At 48.0% G+C, this 24,432-nt stretch overlaps 1 protein-coding gene across 5 annotated transcripts in view; it reads left to right on the top strand.

Moving 5' to 3' along the window:
* The first annotated feature begins 305 nt into the window (after positions 1–305).
* The window catches only part of ZHX2 (zinc fingers and homeoboxes 2), a 194,497-nt gene continuing 170,370 nt past the window's right edge, over positions 306–24,432 (top strand). For 2 of the 5 annotated variants that reach the window (XM_049854058.1, XM_049854060.1), the window contains exon 1: positions 307–879. The gene's annotated coding sequence lies outside the window, so the exon portion shown is untranslated. Of the gene's footprint in view, positions 880–4,009; positions 4,066–12,980; positions 21,509–24,432 lie in introns of those variants that run through there. The other 3 variants (XM_049854059.1, XR_007513290.1, XM_049854061.1) reach the window with 3 other exon arrangements.

Below are 24,432 nucleotides of genomic sequence, written 5' to 3'. Positions count from 1 at the left end.
CAGCTCTCTCATTACCGTTCCAGGAATAAAATGTGACACTTAAAACAAAAAAAAAGATTATTATTTTCCTGAGCCCGAAAGCGTGAGAGGGCGCACGCCGCGCTCGGAGCGCGTGGCACCCCAACCTGCGCGCAGACCCCGGCTCCGCCGTAGCTTCGCTAGGTCTGAGCAGCGGCGCCCCGCGGTCCCTCCGCCCGCCACTCCACGTGGTCGGGAGCAACAGTTTGTTGAGCTCATCAGTGACACCTTGAACTTTTCATAAAGAAAATGGGTATTGCACCGGGCAGGCTGGGCCGCGGTCGCCGCTCCGGGTCGTGCTTAATATTCAATGATCTCGCTGCGCCTCCCCTCCTCTTCCCGCAGAAATGCCACCGAGTCCGTTACTGGGCTCTTCGGACTTTTAAGTTCATTGACCGCCCCCCACCTTGGCTAGTCCCCAGCGTTTTTTACGGCTGTCCTCCCCCCGCTCCTGCCTGAAAATGACATTTCGCTGGCGACTCCGGAGGGGGCCGAATTTCACTTTGTAACTTTCTGCGGAGCCCGAGCCCGGGTGGCAGCTCGGTGGTGGTATCGTATGCAAATACGCATGCTGACGTTACAGGTCATGTGGGTTTTGGCGTAGATTCCCCACTGATCGAGGCATTTTTTCCCCTTCTTTTTTTTTCTTTTTAAAAATTTGGACCACCGTCCTCCGTGCGGGGCTTTTCCTGTCTGTCTGTCCGGCAGGCTGGCTCTGCCGGGTGTTCCCACGGAGCCCGAGCCGGGCGCCCGGTGGGGAGTGGGGAGTGGGTGGGGGGAGCCAGCAGAGTTCCATTTTGGAACGCCCGCGCCGCGTCTCTGCGCTCCCGGCCGGTCCCCGCGCTCCCAGCCCCGGCGCAGGTAAGAAACTTCGCCCCGCGCCCCGCGCCCCGCGCCCCCGCGCGCCGCCGCCGGCCCTGGCCCCGCGCGCCGCGCCGGCCGCTCAGCCCAACTTTCCCACCGCCGCCGCCGCGGCCCCGAAATTGTGTTGTTCCTGGGACTTGGCCGGCTTTGGGATTGGAGGGGGCAGGGTGGCTGGGGGGGCGCCGGCTCTTTTCGCGGGTGGGAGGCCATCCGAGGCTCCCAAGGGGAGGGGGCGAGATTTTTTAAAAGAGTTTCTATGACAAGTTTGGGTCCATGGAAGCCAGACCGAGGAGGAGGAGGAGGAAAAACATGTCTACGTTTCCCTATGTCGACATAAGCCACAAAAAAATATGGCGTCCGCTTTCGACAGGGCGTTACGTAGACCCGACTCGGTTTTTATTTATTTATTTCGTGGCGGGTTCCCTCCCTTCTCAGCCAAACTGCGGCGCTTTGTGCCAGCGGAGCAGGTCCCGCGGGGACTCCACCGGGACCGGGCTCCGTCTCGGCGAGGTTCGGCGGTCAGGGGGCTGCGTGTGGCAGCTCTCCTCCCTCCCCCCCTCGTCTCCCCGCTCCCGGTGACGATTCGCCGTAATGTGGTGGCAGGAAGCATGACGCCGTGGGTTGAGGCTGCCTCGCCTCTCGTCGCTCCTGGTGGCTGCAGGCGGCGGGCGCGCAGCGCGGGCGACGCCGGAGCTACCTGGCGGGGGGAGGGCCGGCGCGCGGCACAGTCCCCACGCCCTGCTCAGGTGCCGGGGGACCGCGTGGGGAGGGGGCGACGAGGGTCCGGGGGTCCCCGGGCCCTGCTGCCCGCGGCCGGCTGGTCCACGCCCCAGCCTGCCTCTGCCACCCAAGCCCACGCTCGCCCCCTGCACGGCAGCTGGCGCTCCTCGTCTGCCCCACAAGAGGTTAATCCTTGTTGGTGTTGCAGCTTCTTTGTGGCTTCCCCAGGACTTGGTATCCTTGGCTTTGCAAACTTGCCCTTTTCCCAGCCGCTTTGCCGGAGACTGCGGAGACGAAGATGAGCGGAAAGTTGGAAGGCGGCGAGCATCACAGGACGGTCCCCTTGGCCTCGGTGCCGTGCGGGGCTCGGGCGGAGGAGGGGGGTTTGTCAGGCTGGGGCGAAAACTTGACGAGGAAGTCAAGTTATGATTTGCTCAGGCTTCCACCTGATTGATGGGCTTCAAAGCCTTTGGGGTCTCTGCCTTCAGCTATTTCCGATGGTCTTTTGTTTGGGGGCGGGAGAGTGAGGAATAATGACTTTCACGGACCCTTCTCCTTGTAAAGAGCCGCCGCCCAACTTGGGCACCAGCCCCGGGGATCGCTAAGTCTTTCAGGCCCTAGACTTCTTACCCCACCTGATCGCTGGTGAGCACTTTCTCTTCCCAAGTTAGCAGCATCGAGGTCTGAGGCAGGTCTTGTCGAGCAGGATTTGGGGGGTAGGGATCTGTCCCCTTCACTTTTTGGGTCGCCCGACCTCCCAGAATTGCCCTCTTAGCGGGTGTGCGCGCGCGTGCACACATACACGCACACACAAACACACTCACTCACAGGGACGAATTACCCAATAAGCAATGTAAGCATGGGCTTACTTGTGCTTACTTACTAATCTGTAGTGAACAAAACGTGTGAAGTTGTTCACTACGGATTAGTAAATAAGCACAACTAAACCCGTATTTACCTTGCTCACTGGGAACTTCTGCCCGTCAGGGATTGTAACTTTGAAGAGATGCTTTGATTCTGTAGAAGGATGCTGTGGGGTTGAGAGGGAGACAGGTGCCAGCCATATCTAGAAGCAGAATCTTTGAAGTGGTGAAAAAATGTGAAATTGTTCACTACAGATCTGGTAAGGAAAATTTCCTCCTCCTCACACACACATTCATTCACACACATGCTCACACACACTCTCATTCAGTCACACACACACACACACACACACACCCTCACTCTTCTGTGTACAGTAGAAATTAATGCCCTTAGAAGTGAAGGGCTGGGGTTCTGTGAGCCCTTCAAGATTTCAGTCAGGAGGTGATTTTCTATCTCTCAGGGCAGCGAGTTGGAGCAGTTCAGTCCCAGGGCAGTAATGTCAAAAAGCATTTGGATAACAACCAAGTGGGATAAATATCTTGTAAAAGGGGATGTTTAATAGTAAAAATAGATTAATGGAGCCTTCAAGTGGTTGAATGGGACTAACATAAAGGTTTGATTTAAGTTTGAAAGCCAAGTTATATAAACCCATGTACGTGCCTTTTAAGCCAGAGGGGAAAAATCTGAAAGTGAGATTGAAATGTGTCCCTGACAATAATTGGACCTGTGGTCTGTGAAAGTATTGTTGTTGTCTAGACGCTCTGGTGTGCACCTGTACCTTTCCTTCTGACCAGGTTTGATGCCAGCTAAGGAGCTACCTGGCTTTTAATGGGAAAATTCAGGAGACCAATTTCAGGATAGATCAGATACATTAACTAACCCCCGGTTAAAGGAAAAAATCAAAATGATGCACCTGTTTGTTAGCAAGAAAGAAAGGTATTCCCATGATGTAAACACAGGGTGTCTTGACCTAGCTGAAAGGTAACCCCACCCCAAGTGTCTCATTCCTGTCAGGGCCGTGTGATTGGGTGGGATACTGTCAGTTGACAAAAAGAATAACGGTCAGGGTTGATAATGGTTACTAACTATAACAGTAGGCCAGGCATCTTACGGTATGATTTATGTGCTTTATCGTTTAATTCTCATCGTAAACTTACAAGTACTGTTCTTATCTCCAGTTCCCGGTTGAGGAAATGGAGACTCAGAGAGGTGAAGAAACTTGCCCAAAGCCACACAGTAAAAATCAAAGTCAGTGTTGGAAGCCAGGTCTGACTTCAGAGCCTTAACTGCTCTGTTACAGAAGCTTCCAAGACATGGTCAGCTGTTGTTAGAATGAAAAATTAAGAGGCTGGGTGCAGGCGGGTGAAGAGGGAGCCGTAACCACAGTGCTGCCTGGTGGTCTGAACTCATAGGAATATTCCTGCTTTTCACTCTTTTATTCATTCATTTAGCAGCCATGCTTTGATTTATTTAGTCATTCAGCGACTGTAATGTTCATCATCATAGTAAGAGCCCACAGTCATTAAGCACTTTTGTATTCCAGGGACTGTTCTAAGCGTTTGTGATTAAACTATTTTGCCTTCACAACGACCCTGTGAGGTAAGTAGTCTTGTTAATTGCCGTAGAGTTGGCTCCGACTCATGGCAGCCCCGGTCCTTCGTCATCTTCGTGATTGTTGGTATACTCAGATCCATGTTGTACCCACCGTGCATTATGAGTGTCTTCAGCCTAGACGGTACTATGTCAGACAGTGTTCTGTTGTGATCCATGGGGTTTTCATTGGCTCATTTTCAGAAGGAGATCACCAGGCCTTTCCTTCTAGCCCATCTTAGACTGGAAGCTCTGCTGAAAGCTGTATACCATAGGTGACCCTGCTGGTATTTGAAATATTGGTGGCATGCCTTCCAGCGTCATAACAACGCACAAACCACCACAGTATGAGAAGTACTCCTAGCTTCTCCTTTTAGAGATGAAGAAACAGAGGCATAGAGAGGTTAGCTAAACACTAGTAAACCACAGTGCCACACCCCAGAATGTGTGCTGTCAGCCAGTGCCCACTGCTGCTCCAATTCAAAGCAAGGCATTACAGAGATGTGATGAGATAGAGGTGCCCCCCCTCAAGAACTTGAGCTGACTGGCAGGGAAACACTCATGGGCCAAATCAAGCAGGGTTAAGTAAGTGCTATAATTGAGACAAGTGCTGCTGTGAAGCACGGTGAAGGGTGTGATTATTCTGCTCTGAGCGAACATGGAGAATTCCCTGGAGGGGGTACCATCTGAACTGACCTATGAATGACTACGAACAATATCTGGAGAGGTGTCGCATATCATTGCATTCAGCTGCTGGCAACAGAAATCCTGACCACCAGTGACTTCACCAGATGCGGGCTCATTTGCATCAGAAAACAAGAAGGGTAGGTGGGATGTTGTCTTAGCCCTATCATTAGGAACCCAAGTTTTATCTTTCAGTTCTTCCACCTTTAGCCCAGGGTTTATCACCTCGTGGTAGGAAGGCGGCTGCTGTGTCCCCAGGCCTCACATCTGCATTCCAGGAAGAAGAAAGTAGGACAAGTCAGGGACAAAATGCTTTTACTTAGTATGGCTTTGCAGTTGTGTTTGGGAAAGGATACTCCTCCCAGGGACTTCAGTCCTTAACTTACCCACCAGAACGGTGTCACGTGACCACTCAGACGTGCCAGGGAGGGGCAATCAAATATTTTAGCTAGGCACCATAAACAAGTTGGGGCTCAGTTTATAAGGTAGAAGGAATGAATGGAGGTATGGTTGTTAAGTTGGCAGGTAGAGTGTTTGCCACCTAAGATGCAAAGGTATCCCTGATGAAACTAAAACCGTGTCCCAGGAGCCATAAGTATCCTGGGAAGGTGGAGAGGGGATGCATGGGAGACAGAACAAAGAGATGATGCAATGTGGCAGAGGTTGGCTTTTAATCCATAGGTATTGGGGAGCCACCACAGCAGGTTGTTGAGAGGGGAATGTCCTGTGTTTTAGGAGGATGAAGACTGACAGCAGGGTGCCTTGGGGAGACAAACCAGCTTGGTTATAATTTGAAATAAAATGAGTTCTGGAACATTTCAGACCAGGGGACCAGGTTTGCCTCAGGGCAAAAAGAAGATGCGGCCAGTGAGGAAGTGAGGGATGCTGGGGAGATTTTCTCTTAGGTTTTGCCAGCAAGAATCCAACATTATCTAGGCTTTTGTCAGCTGTTCCTAGGAGGTAGCTGCCTTTCCTTTTGCCATAACTGAGTTAGTGGAATTGAAAAACCTGGAAAGGGGTGCTGCTGACTTCCTGACTTTCCACTTGCCTTTCTTTTGACCCTCAGGTCCCAGCTGCAGTGTTGCCGTTCACTAGCAGACTAACTTGAGACAGGGCCTCTCACCTTTGCTTTAAATCGATGGGATGACATCAGAGGACCTTGGAGGTCCTTCTGTCGAATCCCTCACACTGGATTCCTCCAGCAAAGACCACCATCCCTGATTCTCTTTGCTTCATCTATTAGCTTGGTGAGTTTGGGCTATTACCTCACTGAGCCTCAGTTTCCTCATCTCTAAAACAGAGATCATTCTAATCAGTTGCTCTCAAGGAGATTCTGATTCGTGTATCAAAGTAGAGCTGTGGCTCCATAGGGTTTTCAGTGTCTAATTTTTCCACAGTAGATGGCCAAGCCTTTCTTCTGAGGCACCTCTGGGTGAATTGGAACCGCCAACCTTTTGGTTAGCAGCTGAACATGTTATGTTAACTGTTTGCACCACCCACGGGCTCCCAGGAGATATACTAGCAGTCTTATGCATTGTGGTGAGGCTTAAGAAAGAAATTTATAATAGGGCCTAGCACAGTGCCTAACGCATGATTTGTGCTCAGTAAACATTACCTGTTAATCACCATCACTGCCACCACCATTGTCCTCACCACTGCCACCACCTTTAGGATGTGACTTTATTGTATCCTTGAGGTACCAAGTAATTACCATGAGGGGATTTTTATCGTTGATGCTGGGACCCTGACTGCCCCCACCTCATTGCCATTCTCCTCCACATCTCGCATAGGCACACGTGCTCCTCACCCTCATGCCAAGTCTGAGCACCTATTGAAATGGAAAGCTGTGCCGGCCTAGATCACAGGAGACCCCGGTGCAGTGTTTTCAGGTGCTGAAATGTGCTGCGTCATGGTCAAGTCCAGGCAGTGCCCTGCAGAAAGGATGCTGGGCTGCGTGTGTGCCACTTGGGTAGGCAATAACGTGGATGCTGTTTTTAGTATTGACAAGGCAGTTTCATTTTTAACTGAAAAAAAAAAATCGCTCCTCATTCCCCTCCTCCACTCCCCTCTAAGGCCCCACCCTAGACTGAACAGGTTGTGATTTTAAGAACATCCACCCACAATCTGCTTCCTGTTCTTGTGCCTGTAGTCATGCATTTAAGAGATGTTGACTGGCAGTGGTGTGTGTCTGCCTGTGTGTGTGTATGTATCTGTGTGTGTGTATCTGTGTCTGTGCGTGTGTGTCTGTGTATGTGTCTAACAGACCCCAAGTATGTGTCTAACAGACCCCAAGTCTCCACTCAAACTTCAAAATGAAATAAGACCAGAGCCAGAACAGCTCTCTTGCTGACTCCTGCCTTTCCCCACTGTGGACAGTGTTTACCCGTTGAAAGTCATGGTTCACACACCTTCTTCCTCTTCCCCCCCAGTATTGGAAACACCTAGAAGATTAAATCTCATTATACGTTGTTCCACTGCAATCATATTTAACACGTAACAGAATCTGGAGTGAATAAAATGGTTTCAATATTGATCCCTGAAAAAAAAAATTTTTTTTTTTTCATTGGCTGATTTTCAGAAGTAGATCATCAGGTCTTTCTTCCCAGTCTGCCCTAGTCTGGAAGCTCTTCTGAAACCTATCCACCATGAATGACCCTGCTGGTATTTGAGATACTGGTGGCATAGCTTCCAGCATCGTAGTAATACTCAAACCACCGCAGTAGGACAAACCAACAGATGGATGTTGGGTACCTGTTACCTGTTGAAACTCATTGCCGTTGAGTCGATTCAACTCGTAGCGGCCCTGTAGGACAGAGTAGAACTGCTCCATGGGGCTTCCAAGGAGCGGCTGGTGGATTCGAACTGCCGACCTTTGGTTAGCAGCCTGAGCTTTTAACCACTGCACCACCAGGGTTCCTTCATGCATGAGGGATCGATATTAAGGAGTGTGACCCAGGTATACACTTGGGGTGAGGGGTTTGTGGTCCCTTTTGCACAGGTGCACAGGCTTGTTTGGGGGTGGAAGAGTGGGACGCCCACGCTGGACTTATCTTTCAGGGGAAACCAGCAGAGCCCTGGGAACCCTTTGCTGCCAAGTTCAGGGCGAGGAGTAGAATCCGGTCTCCCTGAGGCCTCAGAGGGCAGCCAGACTGAGGTAGCTCATTCTTTGCAAGGGCGTTCTCCCTGTTGGAGACTCGGGCGGACTTGATGGGAATGGGGAGGGCTCCGACTGTTGAGAAGGGCAGGGGATGGCTGAGCAGAGTTCCTAGGCTACAGGATTTCTGGGCTTGCTTGGGTGCCTGCAGCTGCGAGGCTCCAAAACATCCACAGAAAGTGAGGAGGGACCAGAAGTCTGAATTAAGGAGGAGGCAGCATACATGCACGGGCTGTGAAACAGTGGCGATTTAAACCAGCGTTGCAGAAAGACTTAAACATTCCACAGGGGGCTGACGTTCAAGCCCCGCACTGCGTTCTTGTCTCCTCTGACACCAGCCTTGGCCACTCTGACCCATGAGAACGAACATATAAAAGCTCCCTTACATGCAGACTCACCACAAACACACGATGTTCCCGGCCTTAAGAAGAGTGGCAGCTCTTGAAAATTGAGCACCTGCTATGCACTGTGTGCCAGACATGAGACGTTGGTGTTCAGGGCTAGAATTCTTGCCTTCCACGCAGGAGACCTAGCGTCAGTTCGGGGCCTGTGCACCTCATGCGCAGCCACCACCGATCTATCAGTGGAGGCTTGAGTGTTGCTACAACGCTAAGCAGTTTTCAGTAGAGCTTCCAGACTAAGAGACTAGGAAGAAAGGTCTGGCGATTACTCCCGAAAATCGCCAGTGAAAACTGAGTGAGTTACAAGTGTCCGATCTGCACCCTGTCGTGGGGATGGCGCAGTACGGGGTTGTGTTTTGTTCCGTTGTGCGTGGAGTTGCCATGAGTCGGCGGCAGCTAACAGCAACCGTGGCAGGCACTCAGTGAAACACGCCCTCTACGTGATACCGTTTATTCTGACCATAAGGACTAAATAGTGGTGGTCTGGGCCCATTTCAAAGATGGAGGAACCAAAGCTCACAGAGGTTAGGTACTTGCTCAAGATCACACAGAGAAAGTCACAGAGGTAGGATTCAAATGCAGGTCAATCTGATTCCAAAGCTTATGCCCTCGGCCATCGCTGGGTCTTTCTGAAGTTCTGAGAGTCTCCTGGAGGCCAGCTCCACACCAGCCTAGAAGAAGGTGCAGGGGGAAGGGACTGTTTTAGAAGGTGCTTCGGGGCACAGTCAGGCATGGTGCAGTTGTGTGTTTGTGTGTGTGTGTGTGTGTGAATGAGATTCATCAAAACAGGAGAGAATTCCAAATCTGTGCCTGTTTTCCACAGCACACCCCTAAAAAAAAAAAAAAAAAAAAAAAAACCTGCAAAAATAAAAAGACAATTCTAAGCCTCTATCAGTGTCTGTAACGGAATATTCTCCAGGAGGAAATGCCCCCTGTCCACCTTGCCCTCTCCTGCTCACTTCCTTGGGCCTGGAGAGAAAAAATCCCAGTGGGCTGGAAGCTGCAAAATCAGGGACCACAGAGAATCTGGGTGCTATTTTCTGGATGCTGCACAACCTGGCCAGCCAATGGGGGAGGCAGTGGAGAGAGCAGGCGCTGGGAGGGTGGAGAATGGCCGTGTTGCTGTTTTTATACAATAAAAGAGGATCATTGTAATTGTGGGCCCGTGAATCATAACACCCTGCCCATGGCGCTCCCCAGCTGCAGAGCCATTTAGTTAAATAGCGCACAGAAAACTCCTTTCAGCTGATATTACCTTCCCGCTGTTCTTAAAATATGAGACAAGGCTGGATTGCTCTAACAACAAAGCCACCTCAGGCTCCCCCAAGCCCTGGGTGTACCAGAATCCCTGTGGGATCTCCTTGGCCTACAGAGAAAGACGTTCAGAGATTGTTTTCGTCTGCACCACACCCCTGTCTGTGCGAAAACAATGTCTTTTTATTTTTTTCACTTTTAGTTTATTTTATTTTTCATTGTTGTTGAGCATATACACAGCAGAACATAACCAGTCCAACGATTTCTACATGTACAGTTCAGAGACACTGATTACAGTCTTCAAGTTGTGCAACCATTTCCACCCTCCTTTTCTGAATTGTTCCTCCCCCATTAACATAAAAGTCACTACCCCTTCAGTTTCCTGTCTCATCTTTAGACTTGCTGTTGTCAGTTTGATCCCATAGAAATAGATCTTAAAAGAGCGCAATACTCCAGGCAAACGTTCTGTACTAGTTAAGCTAAACTATTGTTTGGTTTTAAGAAGACTTCCAGGGATATTTTTTGGTTTAAAGTTTATCTCGGGGCAGTAGTTTCCGGTTCACCTAGCCTCGGTGGCTCCAGCAAGCCTGGAGTCTATGAGAATTTTAGATTCTGTTCTGCATTTTCCCCCTTTTGATGGGGATTCTTCTGTAGAGGAAACAGCTTCTTTAAGATATTTGCATACAGCCTGGCCAGAGCTGGATGTCATGGCCGAGTTGATTATGGTGGGTGCAGGGGCAGATTGTCCAATAAGAAAGGTAAGCACAGTGCTTACCTTGCTTACCGGATCATCTGTAATGAGCAGTTCCACATCTCTGATGTGGTGAAACCCATGTGAAATTGTTTACTACAGATTAAGTAAGCCTGTGCTTACCTTGCTTACTGGGTCACCCGCCCCTGTCAAGGACTGTAAATTTAAAAAGAGACTTTGATTCTGTGCTGTGGGGCTGGGAGAGAGACAGATGCCAGCCTTACCTAGGAGCAGAATTTTTGGTGTGGGGAAAAAATGTGAAATTGTTCACTACAGATGATGTGGTAAGCACAGTAAGTGCTGTGCTTACCTTGACAATTGAATAATCCACCCCTGGGTGAGTGCTGACCCGGAGAGGGTAGGAGAGGCCAGAATGCCTGTGCTAGTAGGGACGGGTGCGTCTTTGCTTTCTTGGGGGGCCAGGGGGTAATGGAGGGATACAGACTGACAGCTAGAAGCTGGAGAAACAGATTGTCTTCTGGCCAAGACATGGAGGGGAAGAATGGTGGCTCCAGGCAGGGGTGGAGAGAAGCACAGGCCCACACGTAACCTCTCCTCACAGAGAGCTCTGAGGTTTCGTTATCCTGCAGAATTGCCTGTTAACTTTGTTCCGGGAACTTTGTGCTACAGAATTGGTTCTGACCATGCAGTGAACTTCTGCCAGAGACAGGAGCTCAGGAGAGGCCGAAGGCGTCACATTGTTTCCAAGAGCAAGGGCTCTGAGGTGCATGGAGGCACAGAATGGATCACTCTGTGGGCTAATGGAAGACATTTGAAGGACCGAGGGCTGCGTCTGTCACGGCAGCCACACGATTGGACATTGCCTGGTACAGCACTTTTAGAAACGGGGTTCATGCATTTCCTAGTAGAAAGTATAAGGTCATCTGGAAACGCTGGAGAAGGAACTGGTGTGTGTGACGGGGGTGCATCTAATAGCGACATGGTACTTTGGTAGGATCAAGAAATGTTCGAATTCTTTAAAGAGAGGGAAAAACTCATCATTAACTTTATATGGAAAGGGAAGAGGCCCCGGATAAGTAAAGCACTAATGAAGAAGAGTAAAGTAGGAGGACTCACACTACCTGACCTCAGAACCCACTATACAGCTACAATAGTCAAAACAACCTGTTACTGGTGCAACGACAGATACATTGACCAATGGAACAGAATTGAGAACCCATGCAGTCGTGCTCTTGACATCTACGCCACTAGAGCTCCATGCACGAGCTTGCTTGTGCATATTTGCTGGTCTGTAGTGAACAATTTCAGCCGTTTTTCACCACATAAATATGTGGTAAAAACCCATGTGAAACTGTTCACTACAGATTGGTGTGTAAACACAAGTAAGCCTATGCCTACCTTGCTTATTAATATAAACCAGCGTGCGCTGTGCTTACTGGTTAATCCATCCCTGACTGTATGTTATGTGAATTTCAACTCAATCAAAAAGTACTCTGCTGACCTAAAAAAAAAAAAAAAAAAAAGAATTGAGAACCCAGATGTAAATCCATCCACCTACGGTCATCTGATCTTCAACAAGGCCCCAAAGTCCATCAAATGAGGAAAAGACAGCCTTTTTAACAAATGATGTTGGCAAAACTGAATGTCCATCTGCAAAAAAATGAAACAGGACCTATACTTCACACTATACACAAAAACTAATTCAAAATGTGTCAGAGACCTAAATATAAAGCAAAAAACTATAAAGATCATAAAAGAAAAAATAGGATCAACACTATAGGCCCTAATACATGACGTTAACAGGATACAAACCGTAACTAACAACACACAAACTTAAGAACATAAACTTGATAACTGGGATCTTCTAAAAATTAAGCACTTATGCTCATCAAAAGGCTTCACCAGAAGAGTAAAAAGAGAACGTACAGACTGGGAAAAAGTTTTTGGCTATTACAAATCAGACAAAAGTCTAATCTCTGAAATCCACAGGAAAATTCAACACCTCTACAACAAAAAGACAAATAATCCAGTTAAAAAATGGGCAAAGGAAATGAACAGACACTTCACCAAAAAAGACATTCAAGTGGCTAACAGATACATGAGAAAATGTTCATGATCAATAGCCATTAGAGAAATGCAAATCAAAACCACAATGAGCTACCATCCCACCCCAGCATTACTGGCAAGAATAAAAAAACAGGAAATAGCAAATGTTGGAGAGGCTGCTGGGAGATTGGAACTCTTATGCACTGCTGGTGGGAATGCAAAATGATACACCCATTCTGGAAAATGATATGGTGCTTCCTTAGAAAGCTAGAAATAGAAATACCATATGATCCAGCAATCCCGCTCCTAGGAATATATCCTAGAGAAATAAGAGTCCTCACGTGAATAGACGTGTGCATACCCATGTTCATTGCAGCATCGTTCATAGTAGCAAACAGATGGAAACAACCTAGATGCCCATCAACTGATGAATGGATAAACAAACTATGGTACATACACACAATGGAGTACTACGCAATGATAAAGAACGGTGATGAATCTGCAAAGCATCTCACAACATGGATGAATCTGGAGGGCATTATGGTGAGTGAAACAAGTCAATCATAAAAGGACAAATATTATTTGAGACCCCTACTATAAAAACTCGTGAAAAGGTGTACACACAAAAAGAAACAATGTTTGATAGTTATGAGGGAGGGGGAGGGCGGGGATGGAAAAACACTAAATAGACAATAGTTAAGTGGTAACTTTGGTGAAGGGTAAGACAGTACACAATACCGGGGAAGCCAGCACAATTTGTCCAAGGCAAGGTCATGGAAGCTCCACAGACACATCCAAACCCCCTGAGGGACGAAATTGCTGGGCTGAGGGCTTTGGGGACCATGGTCTGGAGGAACATCTAGCTCAACTGGCATAATATACATAGCTTTTAAAGAAAATGTTCTACATTCTACTTTGGTGAGTAGCATCTGGGATCTTAAAAGCCTGTGAGCGACCATCTAAGATACTCCACTGGTCTCATACCTTCAGGAGCAAGGGAGAATGAGGAAAACTAAAGATACAAGGGAAAGATTAGGCCAAAGGACTAATGAACCACAACTACCATGGCCTCTACCAGTCTGAGTCCAGACTGTGCACGGCTACCACCACTGACTGCTCTGACAGGAATCACAATGGAGGGTCCTGGACAGAGCTGGAGAAAAATGTAGAACAAAATTCTAACCCACAAAAAAGGGCCGGACTTACTGGCCTGACAGAGACTGGAGAAACCCTGAGAGAATGGTCCCCCGGACGCCCTTTTAGCTCAGTAATGAAGTCACTCCTGATGTTCACCCTTCAACCAAAGATTAGACGGGCCCATAAAACAAAACAAGACTAAATGGGCACACCAGCGCAACGGCAAGGACTGCAAAGTGGGAAGGGACAGGAAAGCTGGTAATAGGGAACCCAAGGTTGAAAAGGGAGAGTGTTGACATGTCGTGGGGTTGTTAACCAATGTCATAAAACAATATGTGTACTAACTGTTTAATGAGAAGCTAGTTTGTTCAGTAAACCTTCACCTAAACTATAATTTAAAAAAATGTAACTCTGGAAAAAAAGAAACGTTTAAGCTGAGAGAAACGTTATCTGGTCCACCTTGGGGCATCTGAGGCCTAGGAAGCTAAGAGGATTTGCCTAAGGTTATGTGGCCATTCAGAAGTGTGTTATTTTTCCTATTGTATATGGGGTCCCTGGGTGGCTGCTACCTGAAAGGTTGGTGGTTCAGATCTACCCAGAGGCACCTCAGAAGAAAGGCCTGGCGATCTTCCAAAAGGTCACAGCCATTGAAAACCCTGTGGAGCACAGTTCTACTCTGAAACACGTGGGTTCACCATGAGTAGGAATCCACTCAGCAGCAGCTGGTTTGGCTATAGTCTAGGTGAAAGCCCTTCTTTTTCTGTAGGCCTTCCCTGACCAGCCGGCCCCCATTACCCTCCCTAACCCTCACTGAGCCCCTGCCTGCCAGAGGAAGAAAACATGGTCCCTGCTCTCAGGGAGTTCGTATGTATTTGCCACTTAACAACTGCAACCATTGGCATAGGTAGCCCTAGCTGACATGGGCACCATTCTCAGTGCTTTATAGTGTTAGGACAGTCCTGAGAGGTGTAGGGACTATGTTATCCCCATTTAATGGACAAGGGAGCATACAGCAGGGAGGTCCCGTGGTCAAGGTTTCTGGAAGCCAGGCAGTCTTATGCCACACCTGGTACACGTAAGGCTTGGATACCTACCCTGCATGTACCTGAGGCTCCAGGAGGAGGACTGTGGCTCCTTCCACTGATACTCCAAGCTGGTGGCTGAGCCTCCTGCCAGCACTGAGAATCACAGCAAAGGAAGACATAGAGCCCCACTGAGTAGATAGGGTGAAGGGCAGAGCCACACCTTGAACACAGGTATTTGGAATCCAAGACTCGAACACTTTTACCCACATCAGTTATGGTGTCTGCCGTGGCCGCTGCAGCCAGAAGTAGCTGATTGGGTGTCTTGTGTAGGATGGGCAGGTTACTTAGGGATGCAGAATTACAGGTGACTGCCCAGTTTAGATTCCCCAAAGTTCTCCTAAAAGTAAAAGACCTTTGAGGCAGTTCAGGCAGTTTTTAATTGAGCAACAGATACATACTTGGGCGTAATAATAATTATCAACTGTGACGTATAGAGGAGACACAGTGGTTAGGAGCTACGGCTGCTAACCAAAAGGTCGGCAGTTCAAATCCCCCAGCTGCTCCTTGGAAACCCTATGGGGCAGTTCTCCCCCACCCAATAGGGTCACTGTGAGTCGGAATCGACTCAATGGCAATGGGTTTTCGTTTATGATGTATAGGTCACTTACTTTGTGTCAGGCACCGTGCAACTCTGTGACATACATACTGTCGCTGCCCATTGTTTGAAATAGCTTTATTCAGATATAATTTACATACCCTGAAACTCACCCATTTGTAGTGTATAATTCTTTGATTTTAGTATGTTTACAGAGTTGGGCAACCATCACCACAATCTAATTTTAGAACATTTCCATCACCCCAAAAGAAACCCTGTACCCATTAGCAGTCAGTGTCCATCCTTTCAGCCTCTGCCCCCTCCTCCAGCCGTAGTCAACCACTAATCTACTTTCTGTCTCTATGGATTTGCCTTTTCTGAACATTTCAAATAGATGGAATCATACAATATGTGGTCTTTTTGTGTCTGGCTTCTTCACTTAGCATAATGTTTTTCATGTCATCCGCATTGTAGCGTGCATCAGTGCTTCATTCCTGTTTGTTGCCAAGTAGTATTCCACTGTATGGCTAATGCCACATTTTGTTTATCCACTCACCAACTGATGCCCTTGGGTTGTTCCCACTTTTTTGGATGTTATGAATAATGATGCCGTGAACATCTGTGTACAAGTCTTTCTGTAACCGTGGGTTTTCATTCTCTCGGGTAGATACCTAGGAGTAAAATTGCTGGGTCTTATGGTATGGAGTCCTGGTGGCACAGTGGTTAAGAGTTCGGCTGCTAACCAAAAGGTCGGCAGTTTGAATCCACCAGGCGCTCCTTGGAAACCCTCTGGGGCAGTTCTACTCTGCCCTATAGGGTTGCTATGAGTAAGAATTGACTCGACAACAGTGGGTTTTGTCTTTATGGTAACTCTGTGTTTAACTTTTTAAGAAACTGCCAAACTGGTTTCCTAAGTGGCTACACCATTTTACATTCCCACCGGCAAGGTATCAGGTTTGTAGTTTCTTCACAGCCTCGTTAACACTTGGTATCATGGTGGATCGACCAGGAAGCCAGGTATGCGTGGACTTAATCGTATTTACTAACCAATCTATAGTGCACAATTTCACATGGGTTTCATCACATCTTTGGTGAAAAACAAGTGAAATTGTGCACTACAGATTAGTAAGTAAGCACAAGTAAACCTTTCTTACCTCGTTTATTGGGTAATCTACCCCTGCTTGCTATTGTCATTAGCCCTATTTTACAGATAAGGAAATTGAGGCACAGGAAGGGCATGATACCAGGCACTTCATAGACAAGAGGAAAAATAACATGCTACTGATTAGCTGTGTAACCTCAGGCAAACCCCCTTACCTCCCTGGGCCTGTTTCCCCAAGCTGGACCAGATGATCCCCAAAGTATGTGTGCTGGCACCATGATTAGACCCCAGGAGAACAGAGGAGCAGAATTCACACCCAGATCTGTCTGACCAATTCACTACCCAGAACCAGGACTGGGGTGAGGTTAGGGAGGCACCCAGTAAGTAAAAGTTAAGGAGGCGCTCACCCTCAAGCTTCAGGGCCGCCGCCTGAGCAGGAAAGCCTTCTTAAATGTTTGCCCTGGGTGCCCCACTTGCCTTTTCCTCGTCTTGGCACCACCCAGCTCCTGTGTTGAAAGTACTGCGCTCAGTGTTGGGAGGGACACAAAGATGACCATGCCACTGCCCCGTCCCTCCCGGAGCTCTTGGTCCCACTGCAGAACCGTGCATTGACACCCCACACAGCCACCTTGATGGGCCTGCAGAGGCTGAATCGCTGCTCCAAAGGTTGATGGGAAAAATTACAGCATCACAGGGGTAATGCCTGTAAAGTACTTAGCAAGTGCTTGGCGTCTGGTCAGTGCCCTAGAATGCTAGCTGGTGTGGTAGTTGCTGTCACTAACATACCTCTGACCTCACATGCTGTGAGGCTGCAGAGGGCCTCACAGCAGTTTGGGGGACATCCTTATGCCTTGGCTGTGTGGCTGGGAACTCCCACTCCCACTGCGCAGAAGGAAAAGGTCTGGGATGAAGGGAAGCTGGACATGCAGGCCCCCTCAGGCCTGCTGACCATGTCCCGGGAGTCATGGATCCCATCCGCAGAGCCCAGTACGGGCTCTGCTGTTGTCGTCAGGTGCCGTAGAGTCAGTTCTGACCCACAGCAACCCTGTGTACAACAGAGTGAAATGCCACGTGATCCTGCACCATCCTCACAATCATTGCTCTGTTTGAGCCTACTGTTGCAGCCACCGTGTCAGTCCATCTCATCGGGGGTCTTCCTCTTTTTCACTGACCCTATACCAAGCATGATGTCCCTCTCCAGGGACTGGTCCCTCCTGATGACATGTCCTGAGTAAGTGAGACAAGATCTTGCCTATCCTTGCTTCCAAGAAGCACCCTGGCTATACTTCTTCCAAAGACTTCCAAACCCGCTGTAGCTCACAGATTTCCACTGCCAGGCTGTGGACAGTCCATGGCTGCTCTGTTATCTCCAAAGCCAGCGTGAGTTTCTGTGCTCCCAGCTGTGAGAAAATCCCTGATGCGTGATATGCTTGGGGTCAAAGGCCAGCCAGGGAAGGGTGGCCTGGGGTCCTTTCTGCTGAGTGGACAATCTCCTGGTTTTCCCCAGCCAGGAGAAAGGACACTGTCAGTGACCTTGGGCATAACCAGCTTGCTGGTTATGCAGGGCTCAGGGGTGTGGGGCACTACCTGATTCCTGGTAGGAGAATTAGGGAATCAGCTCTGAGATTTCTGGATGAAGAACAGATGTATCACTTACAGAAATGACAGGAGCCTTCTAGCCTGGTTTGGTCAAAGGCCACGTGGATTCTGCGCGTGGGTTGAACTTACCCACTTCTCTTAATAAGCCTAGCCCAGGGGGCCCTGCCTCGGCGGAAGGCAGCTTGCTGGCAGCATCATAGGACCAAAGGTGCTCATACCCCCCCTAGCTGCTGCCAATCCCCTCCCCCCCGCCCCCTGTACACAGAGTGCCTGGCACTCACCTGCTGGCATGCCGGGAGCAGCAGCTGTCTCTGCTGCAAGGCCACCATGGGTCTCAGAAGCCTGCTGTCTTGGACTGTCTACCCATAGCTTCATGTGTATGTGCTGGAGCCGTGACTGGACCCTGAGCTTGTTGAGCGCTGGGGCTTTACACTTTGATTCTCACTTCCCCACCCCCTGCCACCTGAGCACCAGCCTTGGCTAAGGGTTGCTCAATACATAGTTGTTGAGGTGACAAACAGAACTGAATCAAAGAGAAGCTGTGCATGTGCCGTGTGTGTTGAAATAGGAGGGGAAAGTCATGCAGGGCCTAACTGCCCAAAAGTGAACAGAACTCTTCCGGAGTGGATCTGATCTCTTCCATCTACTTTTTCAATAAGAGGGAAGGAGGAAGTCTGAGTGGAAGGAAGCCATGTTGTGTGGTCGGTCGCCGTTCTCTCCCTGCCTGGAATCCACTGACATGTGGTTCTAGAACACCAAACCTAATCGTGTTTCACTCACCTCCTGAAGACCTTTTGTGATCACGGGTGGCCCAGGGTCATGAACCCAAATGCTTTCAGGGACCTTGCAGGTAGCACAGAAGAGTGAAGTGGGCCAGGTAGAGGTCAGCACAAAAAGGCGGGCACTGGGTCAGAGTAAAAGGCATAGGTCCAGTCTAAAGGCATTCAAACAAAAAACAAACTATTTTGGTTGGACTTCTAGTCCACTCTGCGGACTTCCAGTCCACTCTGCAGACTTCTGACCTACAGGATTAAGTCCAAATTCCTAGCCTGGTGTGGCAGTTCCTTGAGGGCTGGCCTCTACCTACCAGGCATATTTTGCTGGAATCACTTCCGCCTCTGCCATGTACGCCACACCAGTTGAACAGGACTGTCCCCTGAACCCCACATGTACCATCCATCCTCTCTTCTCTCTCATTCATGTGCAGTTTGAATCCACCAGGCACTTCTTGGAAACCCTATGGGGCAGTTCCAGTCTGTCCTATAGAGTCGCAATGAGTCAGAATTGACTCAATGGCAATGGGGCAATATGGGCAGGACAGAGTGGAATTGCCCCACAGGGTTCCTAGGAGCGCCTGGTAAATTCGAACTGCCAACCCTTTGGTTAGCAGCGGGAGCTCTTAACCACTACACCACTAGGGCTTCTCTCCCAGGTTAGTACTTCCAAAATGGAATGAGTTGCTGCTCACTACTGCCCCTGGTGGCAGGTCCTTGCCACCGCTGGAAAGAACTGGTCTCTGGACAATTTCATAACAGGAAGCAGTTAAGTCAGCTTCTGTCCCAGGCAGGCAGTGTCACAGGTTCAGGGCCTCTTGGCCAACTTCTGACAACCTGTCCGCCTCCCTGGCTCAGCCCCAATGCCTGGTCTGGAGATCAGGCCTCTGTGTGCAACCTGGATCCACTTCATGCTATTGTCTTGGTTTTACTTCTTGTGTCTTCTCTGGAAAACCTTCTCCATCTTCCTGTGCCAGTGGCCTTGTGGCCCGTAGAGCAATATCCCAGGGAATCTTTCTACTGCTTCCAGTATTAAGCTTTCTTTGTCAGAGTTTGAACATAAGAACAAATTCTACTTTAAGGTGGCATGGAGGAAGAAACAAACTTATTGAATGCCTTGTATATGCCATCCATTGAACCAAGTATGTTATATATGGTACCTTGTCTTCTTTATTTCTCCCAACAACCCCACTTAATAGAAACTTTTATGCCCATTTGACACATGAGCAAATCGAGGTCCCAGGAAGTTAATTTGCCCGAGTTACACGGTATATTGCAAAACTGGGATTTAAAGCCTGGTCTCAGCCCATGTGTTTACCATACCATGTTGCTAGACCATTAGGTAAAGAGTATGAAGATTTTGTGTTAAGTGGCTTTTTTTTTTTTTAATGAAGATTTTGTGTTAAGTGGCTTAGCAACTTAGATACAGATACACTGGCCCTGTCTACCCTTCCAGAGTTTCAGATTTTGTTTGTGAAAGACCACACGAGTAGAATTAGTAACAGGGGCATCTTTTTCCATTCCATTAGAAGGTGCTTCTTGGCACAAATGCACTTCTCATCCTCAAGATACTTGTCTTCTTGCAGTTTTATCACCAATTTTTTTCTCTGGGGAAGGAAAAAAATAAAAACCAACCTGTCAACAGGGAGGCGGCCAGGTTCACTAAATTTAAATAACTTTACTGGGCTCTTTTGTGTAACAGGAAAAATGGCCTTATTGGGATTTCAATATAGTAGAGTGCGTGTGTGTTTAAGTAATAGAGAATAAATGACCATTCTATGACAAAGGTGCGTGAAATCTCTAGGACAGGTACTGGATGAGATATATGAGTAGTCAGGTGTCTCAGGATGGGTTCTTTAGAGAAGCAAAACCAGTGAAGTGTACATATATATACAGGGAGAGAGAGATTTTTATCAAGGAAATGGCTTATGCGATTGTAGAGGTTGGAACTCCCGGGTCCATGGGTCAGGCGTCAGGCTGGAGGTTTCTTCTGACTCACGGAGCTCCAAGGGCTGATAAACCCAAGATCGACAGATAAGACAGCAGGCTACTGGCTCATGGGCTGCAGAGGCTGACAAATCCACAGTCAGCAGGTAACTTGGCAGGCAGCTGCTCAAGTCCCAAGAGCCAAAGGTCAGGTGATGATGAGAGAGATGCAGGATCCAGAGCGAGCAAAAACCAGTGAGTTTGCCACAATGTCCGTATATAATGGATGAAGGCTACACCTCCAAGAAAACTTCCCTTACAACTGATTGGCTGATCACATCAGATCACATCATGGAGATGATTACATTATATCACAAAATGGAGGATAACTACATTATTACATAACTGCCAAACTACATCAGTACATAACTGCCAAACCACTGAGAATCATGGTCCTGCCAAATTGACACACAACCTTAACCTCAGGTTAGGCTAGGATATGATGCAGTGACAAGTAAACCCCAATATCCTAACATAAACAAAGCAAGGTTTATTTCTTACCCTCATAAGAGTCCACTGAAGGGCAACAGCTCTCCAAGATAGCTTTCCTCCAACCTGTGACTAAGGGATCCAGGCTGCCTGAATTTTGTAGCTATATGATCTGAAACCATTGGCTTTCAGGTTGCTGGGGCAGAGGAAAGGAAATTAAAGGGACACATACACACACTTTAAATGTGTCGCTTCATCTCCCAGCCCGTTGGTCAGAACCAGCCATATGGCTCTGCCTCACTGCAAGGGGCCTGGGAAACATGGGGGAGCACATGAGAGTTTGGTGGATAGTACATGTTTCTGCCCAGCTGAGCCCTGGACTCATCCCTACTTCTCTTGGCTTTGCTTTTCTTCTCTGTTCAGTGAAGTAACCAGCTCCAACATGCTCTTGCTCTTCCAGAATGAGGACATGGCCCTTGAAGCAGGAATAAGAGCCAGAAAAAGTGTCAGTGGCCAGACCTGAATGGAAGCTTCTTGACACTTAACCTAGAGCTGGTCAGTACACACTTACTGAGCTCCTTGTCTGGATGTCCCACCCTAGACCCCATGAGAGATATGAGGACGAATTAAATATGTCATTCCAGAGTTCACCACTCATATCTGTTGGGCTGACCACTGACTGGCCGTGGTACCTGTGGTGATGGCTCATACAAACCCTACCTGTCCTCAGGGGTGTCCCTGTGCTTTGAGTTGGTTTGGAGCGGTGGGGTTGGTGTGCATCTATTCAGCTTCCCGCATTGGTCTTTTTGTGGACGGAGGAGGTTTTTGCAAGATAACTTGCTGGGTTAGGGAGCCGCCCTGCTGATCTGCTAAGAGAGGGACTCCAGGCCTTTGGTCCCATTACTGCCATGGCCTTGTCAGCTGAGCAAACCAGATCCAATGTCACCAAGCTGTTCACCCTTCCCCTGAGCTACAACTCTTTCCCTGTGCTGGTGCCCCAACTCACCTCCACCCTGTGCTCCTTTCTGAGGCACAGGAGAAGGCAGCAGGGTTTGAGACCAGATCTTAATCACGTGTTACTCTGGTCAGATCTTCTGCTCCTGGTTTGTGGGCCACCAAGCCTCTTACTCAGTTCTTGTGGGACCTGAGAGGCAGAAAGGGTAGAGGCTTGAATTCTAATTCCAACCATGTGTTCCATCAGCTGCACGACCTTGGGGAAGTCACTTAACCTCTGTGAGCTTTAGTTTCTTTATCTATACAATGAGATGGTTGGACTGACTAAGCCAGTTCCCTCCCCCACCCCCACAAAACTGCAGATCTCGAACCATTGTAGGTTGTAAAATCATTTTAGTGTGTCAAACCAGTGTTGTTTAATGTACAGAATAGAATGGAACATAACAGAACATATCAGAGCGCAGATGAAGCAGTCAGGATAAGACTGTTCTTCAGGAAACTTTCAGTTGTGTTTGTGTATGTGTGCATATTAGATTGTGATATACAATGTATTTCTCACCAGAAGTTATATTTTTTAAAAAGTTTGAAGAACGTTAGACTAGACTAGGGATTAACAGACTTTCTCTGTAAAGGGTTGTTGTTGTTAGGTGCCGTCAAGTTGACTTTCAACTCATAGTGACCTCATGGGACATAATAGAATGTCCGGCAGGGTTTTCTAGGCTGTAATCTTTACGCGAGCAGATTGCTTGATCTTTTCCTCTGTGGAGCCACTGGGTTTGAACCTTTTGGTTAGTAGCTGAGTGGTTAACTGTTGTAGAGGGCTAGATAGTAGATATTTTAGGCTCTGCAGGCCATACAGCCTCTGTCACAACTAAGAATTACTCTGCCATTGTAGCACAAGAGCAGCTGTAGACAATATGTAAGTGAATGTGCATGGCTGTGTTCCAATAAAACTTTATTTACAAAAGCAGGTAGCAGATCAGATTTAGCCCATAGGCCATCATTTGCCAAACTCTGGACTAAACCATCTTATCCCAGGGAGAGGGGAAGCCGTCGACATGTGTAATGTAAGAAAGGATGTTGAATATGTTTTCCTAGAAAACTAACTACAGAAAATAAAACAACAAAATCTCCATATCTGGTGGGGAAACACCAAGAATAGACAGAGGAAGCAGGGGTGGGGTGGGGAGGGAAGTGATTGACTCAGTTTTAAAAGCTTTCTATCAAATCAGAGGTGGAAAACGTGTGGCCTAGGACAAGAAGGAGATCCAAGGATGTGGATTTTTTTTTTTTTTTTTTTTGGTCTAGGCTTACACAGTATTGTTGCTGTTTTTAATCAAGACTACACTTAAAAATCGGAAGATTTCATATAAAATATGGATCTCAAGAGCGTCTAGAAAATTTAAGATCCGGCAGGCTTTTTAACGCGTTTGTGTGTGGCAGCTGTTAGCTGGGTTGGCAGCAGCCACAGGTCTGCAAGTCCCTGTTCCCACAGTCCCAGCCACTTTCTGTGCTTCCTCAGTCTGCCCCATTCCCTCCTTCTACTGCCTGCCCTGACTCTATTGGTATTTGGGTTTTTAATTCTGGACTGTTTGACTGTTACATCCCTTCAAGTTCCCAGATCCTACAATTTGGTATCATTTCCTACCTGCCATGTGATCTCACAAAGTTATGCATCTGCCCTGAACCTCAGTGCCCTCGCTTGTAAAATGGGACCCCTTTTACTCATATGAAAGGAACATTTTGAAGATTAAGTAGAATGGCACATAAAAACAGCTTTTAAAACACAAAGCCCTTTACAAATGTAAAAGAAATAACAAGAGCCAAACTGGGCTCCACATTTAAGGTTTTAATTGAGTTTATGGTAAAATGTTTATTTTTAAAGTAAAAAGAAGATGGTATTGGAGAGAGGCCACCACCTGTCCATCAGTTTGTTGTACTGTGGCTGCTTGCATGTTGCTGTGATGCTGGAAGCTATGTCATGGGTAATTCAAATACCAGCAGGGTCATCCATGGTGGATTGGTTTCAGTGGAGCTTTCCAGACAGAGACTAGGAAGAAAGGCCTGGTGATATACTTCCCAAAATCAGCCAGTGGAGACCTTATGGATCAAAACAGAACACTGTCCGAGAAAGTGCTGGAAGGCCAGCCCCCTAGGTTGGCAGATACCCAAAATACACAACAGCTACAACAATGGACTCAAACATGCCAGAGACTATGGGGGTGGTGCGGGACCCGACAGCATTTCGTTGTGTTGTACATGGTGTCTCTATGAGTCAGAGTCAACTCAATGTCAGCTAATAACAGACAACAATTAAGAGAGCAGACCCAACAGAAATGCCACCCAGCTGGCCTGGGAAGGACCTCCCCTTCAGATTCAGAGTAATTCAGCTGTATCCAGACCTCCCACCAGCAAACATACACTGTCTTACCCTCTGAAATGTCCTCAGTCAAGATTCGGAAGATTTTGAAAAAGAGCTGACAATTATTTTCTCTAGAGACCTATAAGCTGCTTTTGGGTGGAAA

Source organism: Elephas maximus, chromosome 15 (genome assembly GCF_024166365.1).
Source record: "Elephas maximus indicus isolate mEleMax1 chromosome 15, mEleMax1 primary haplotype, whole genome shotgun sequence".
Lineage (NCBI taxonomy): Eukaryota > Metazoa > Chordata > Mammalia > Proboscidea > Elephantidae > Elephas > Elephas maximus.
Note: the sequence above shows the minus strand (reverse complement) of the source record. Positions and strands in the feature narration are given on the sequence as shown.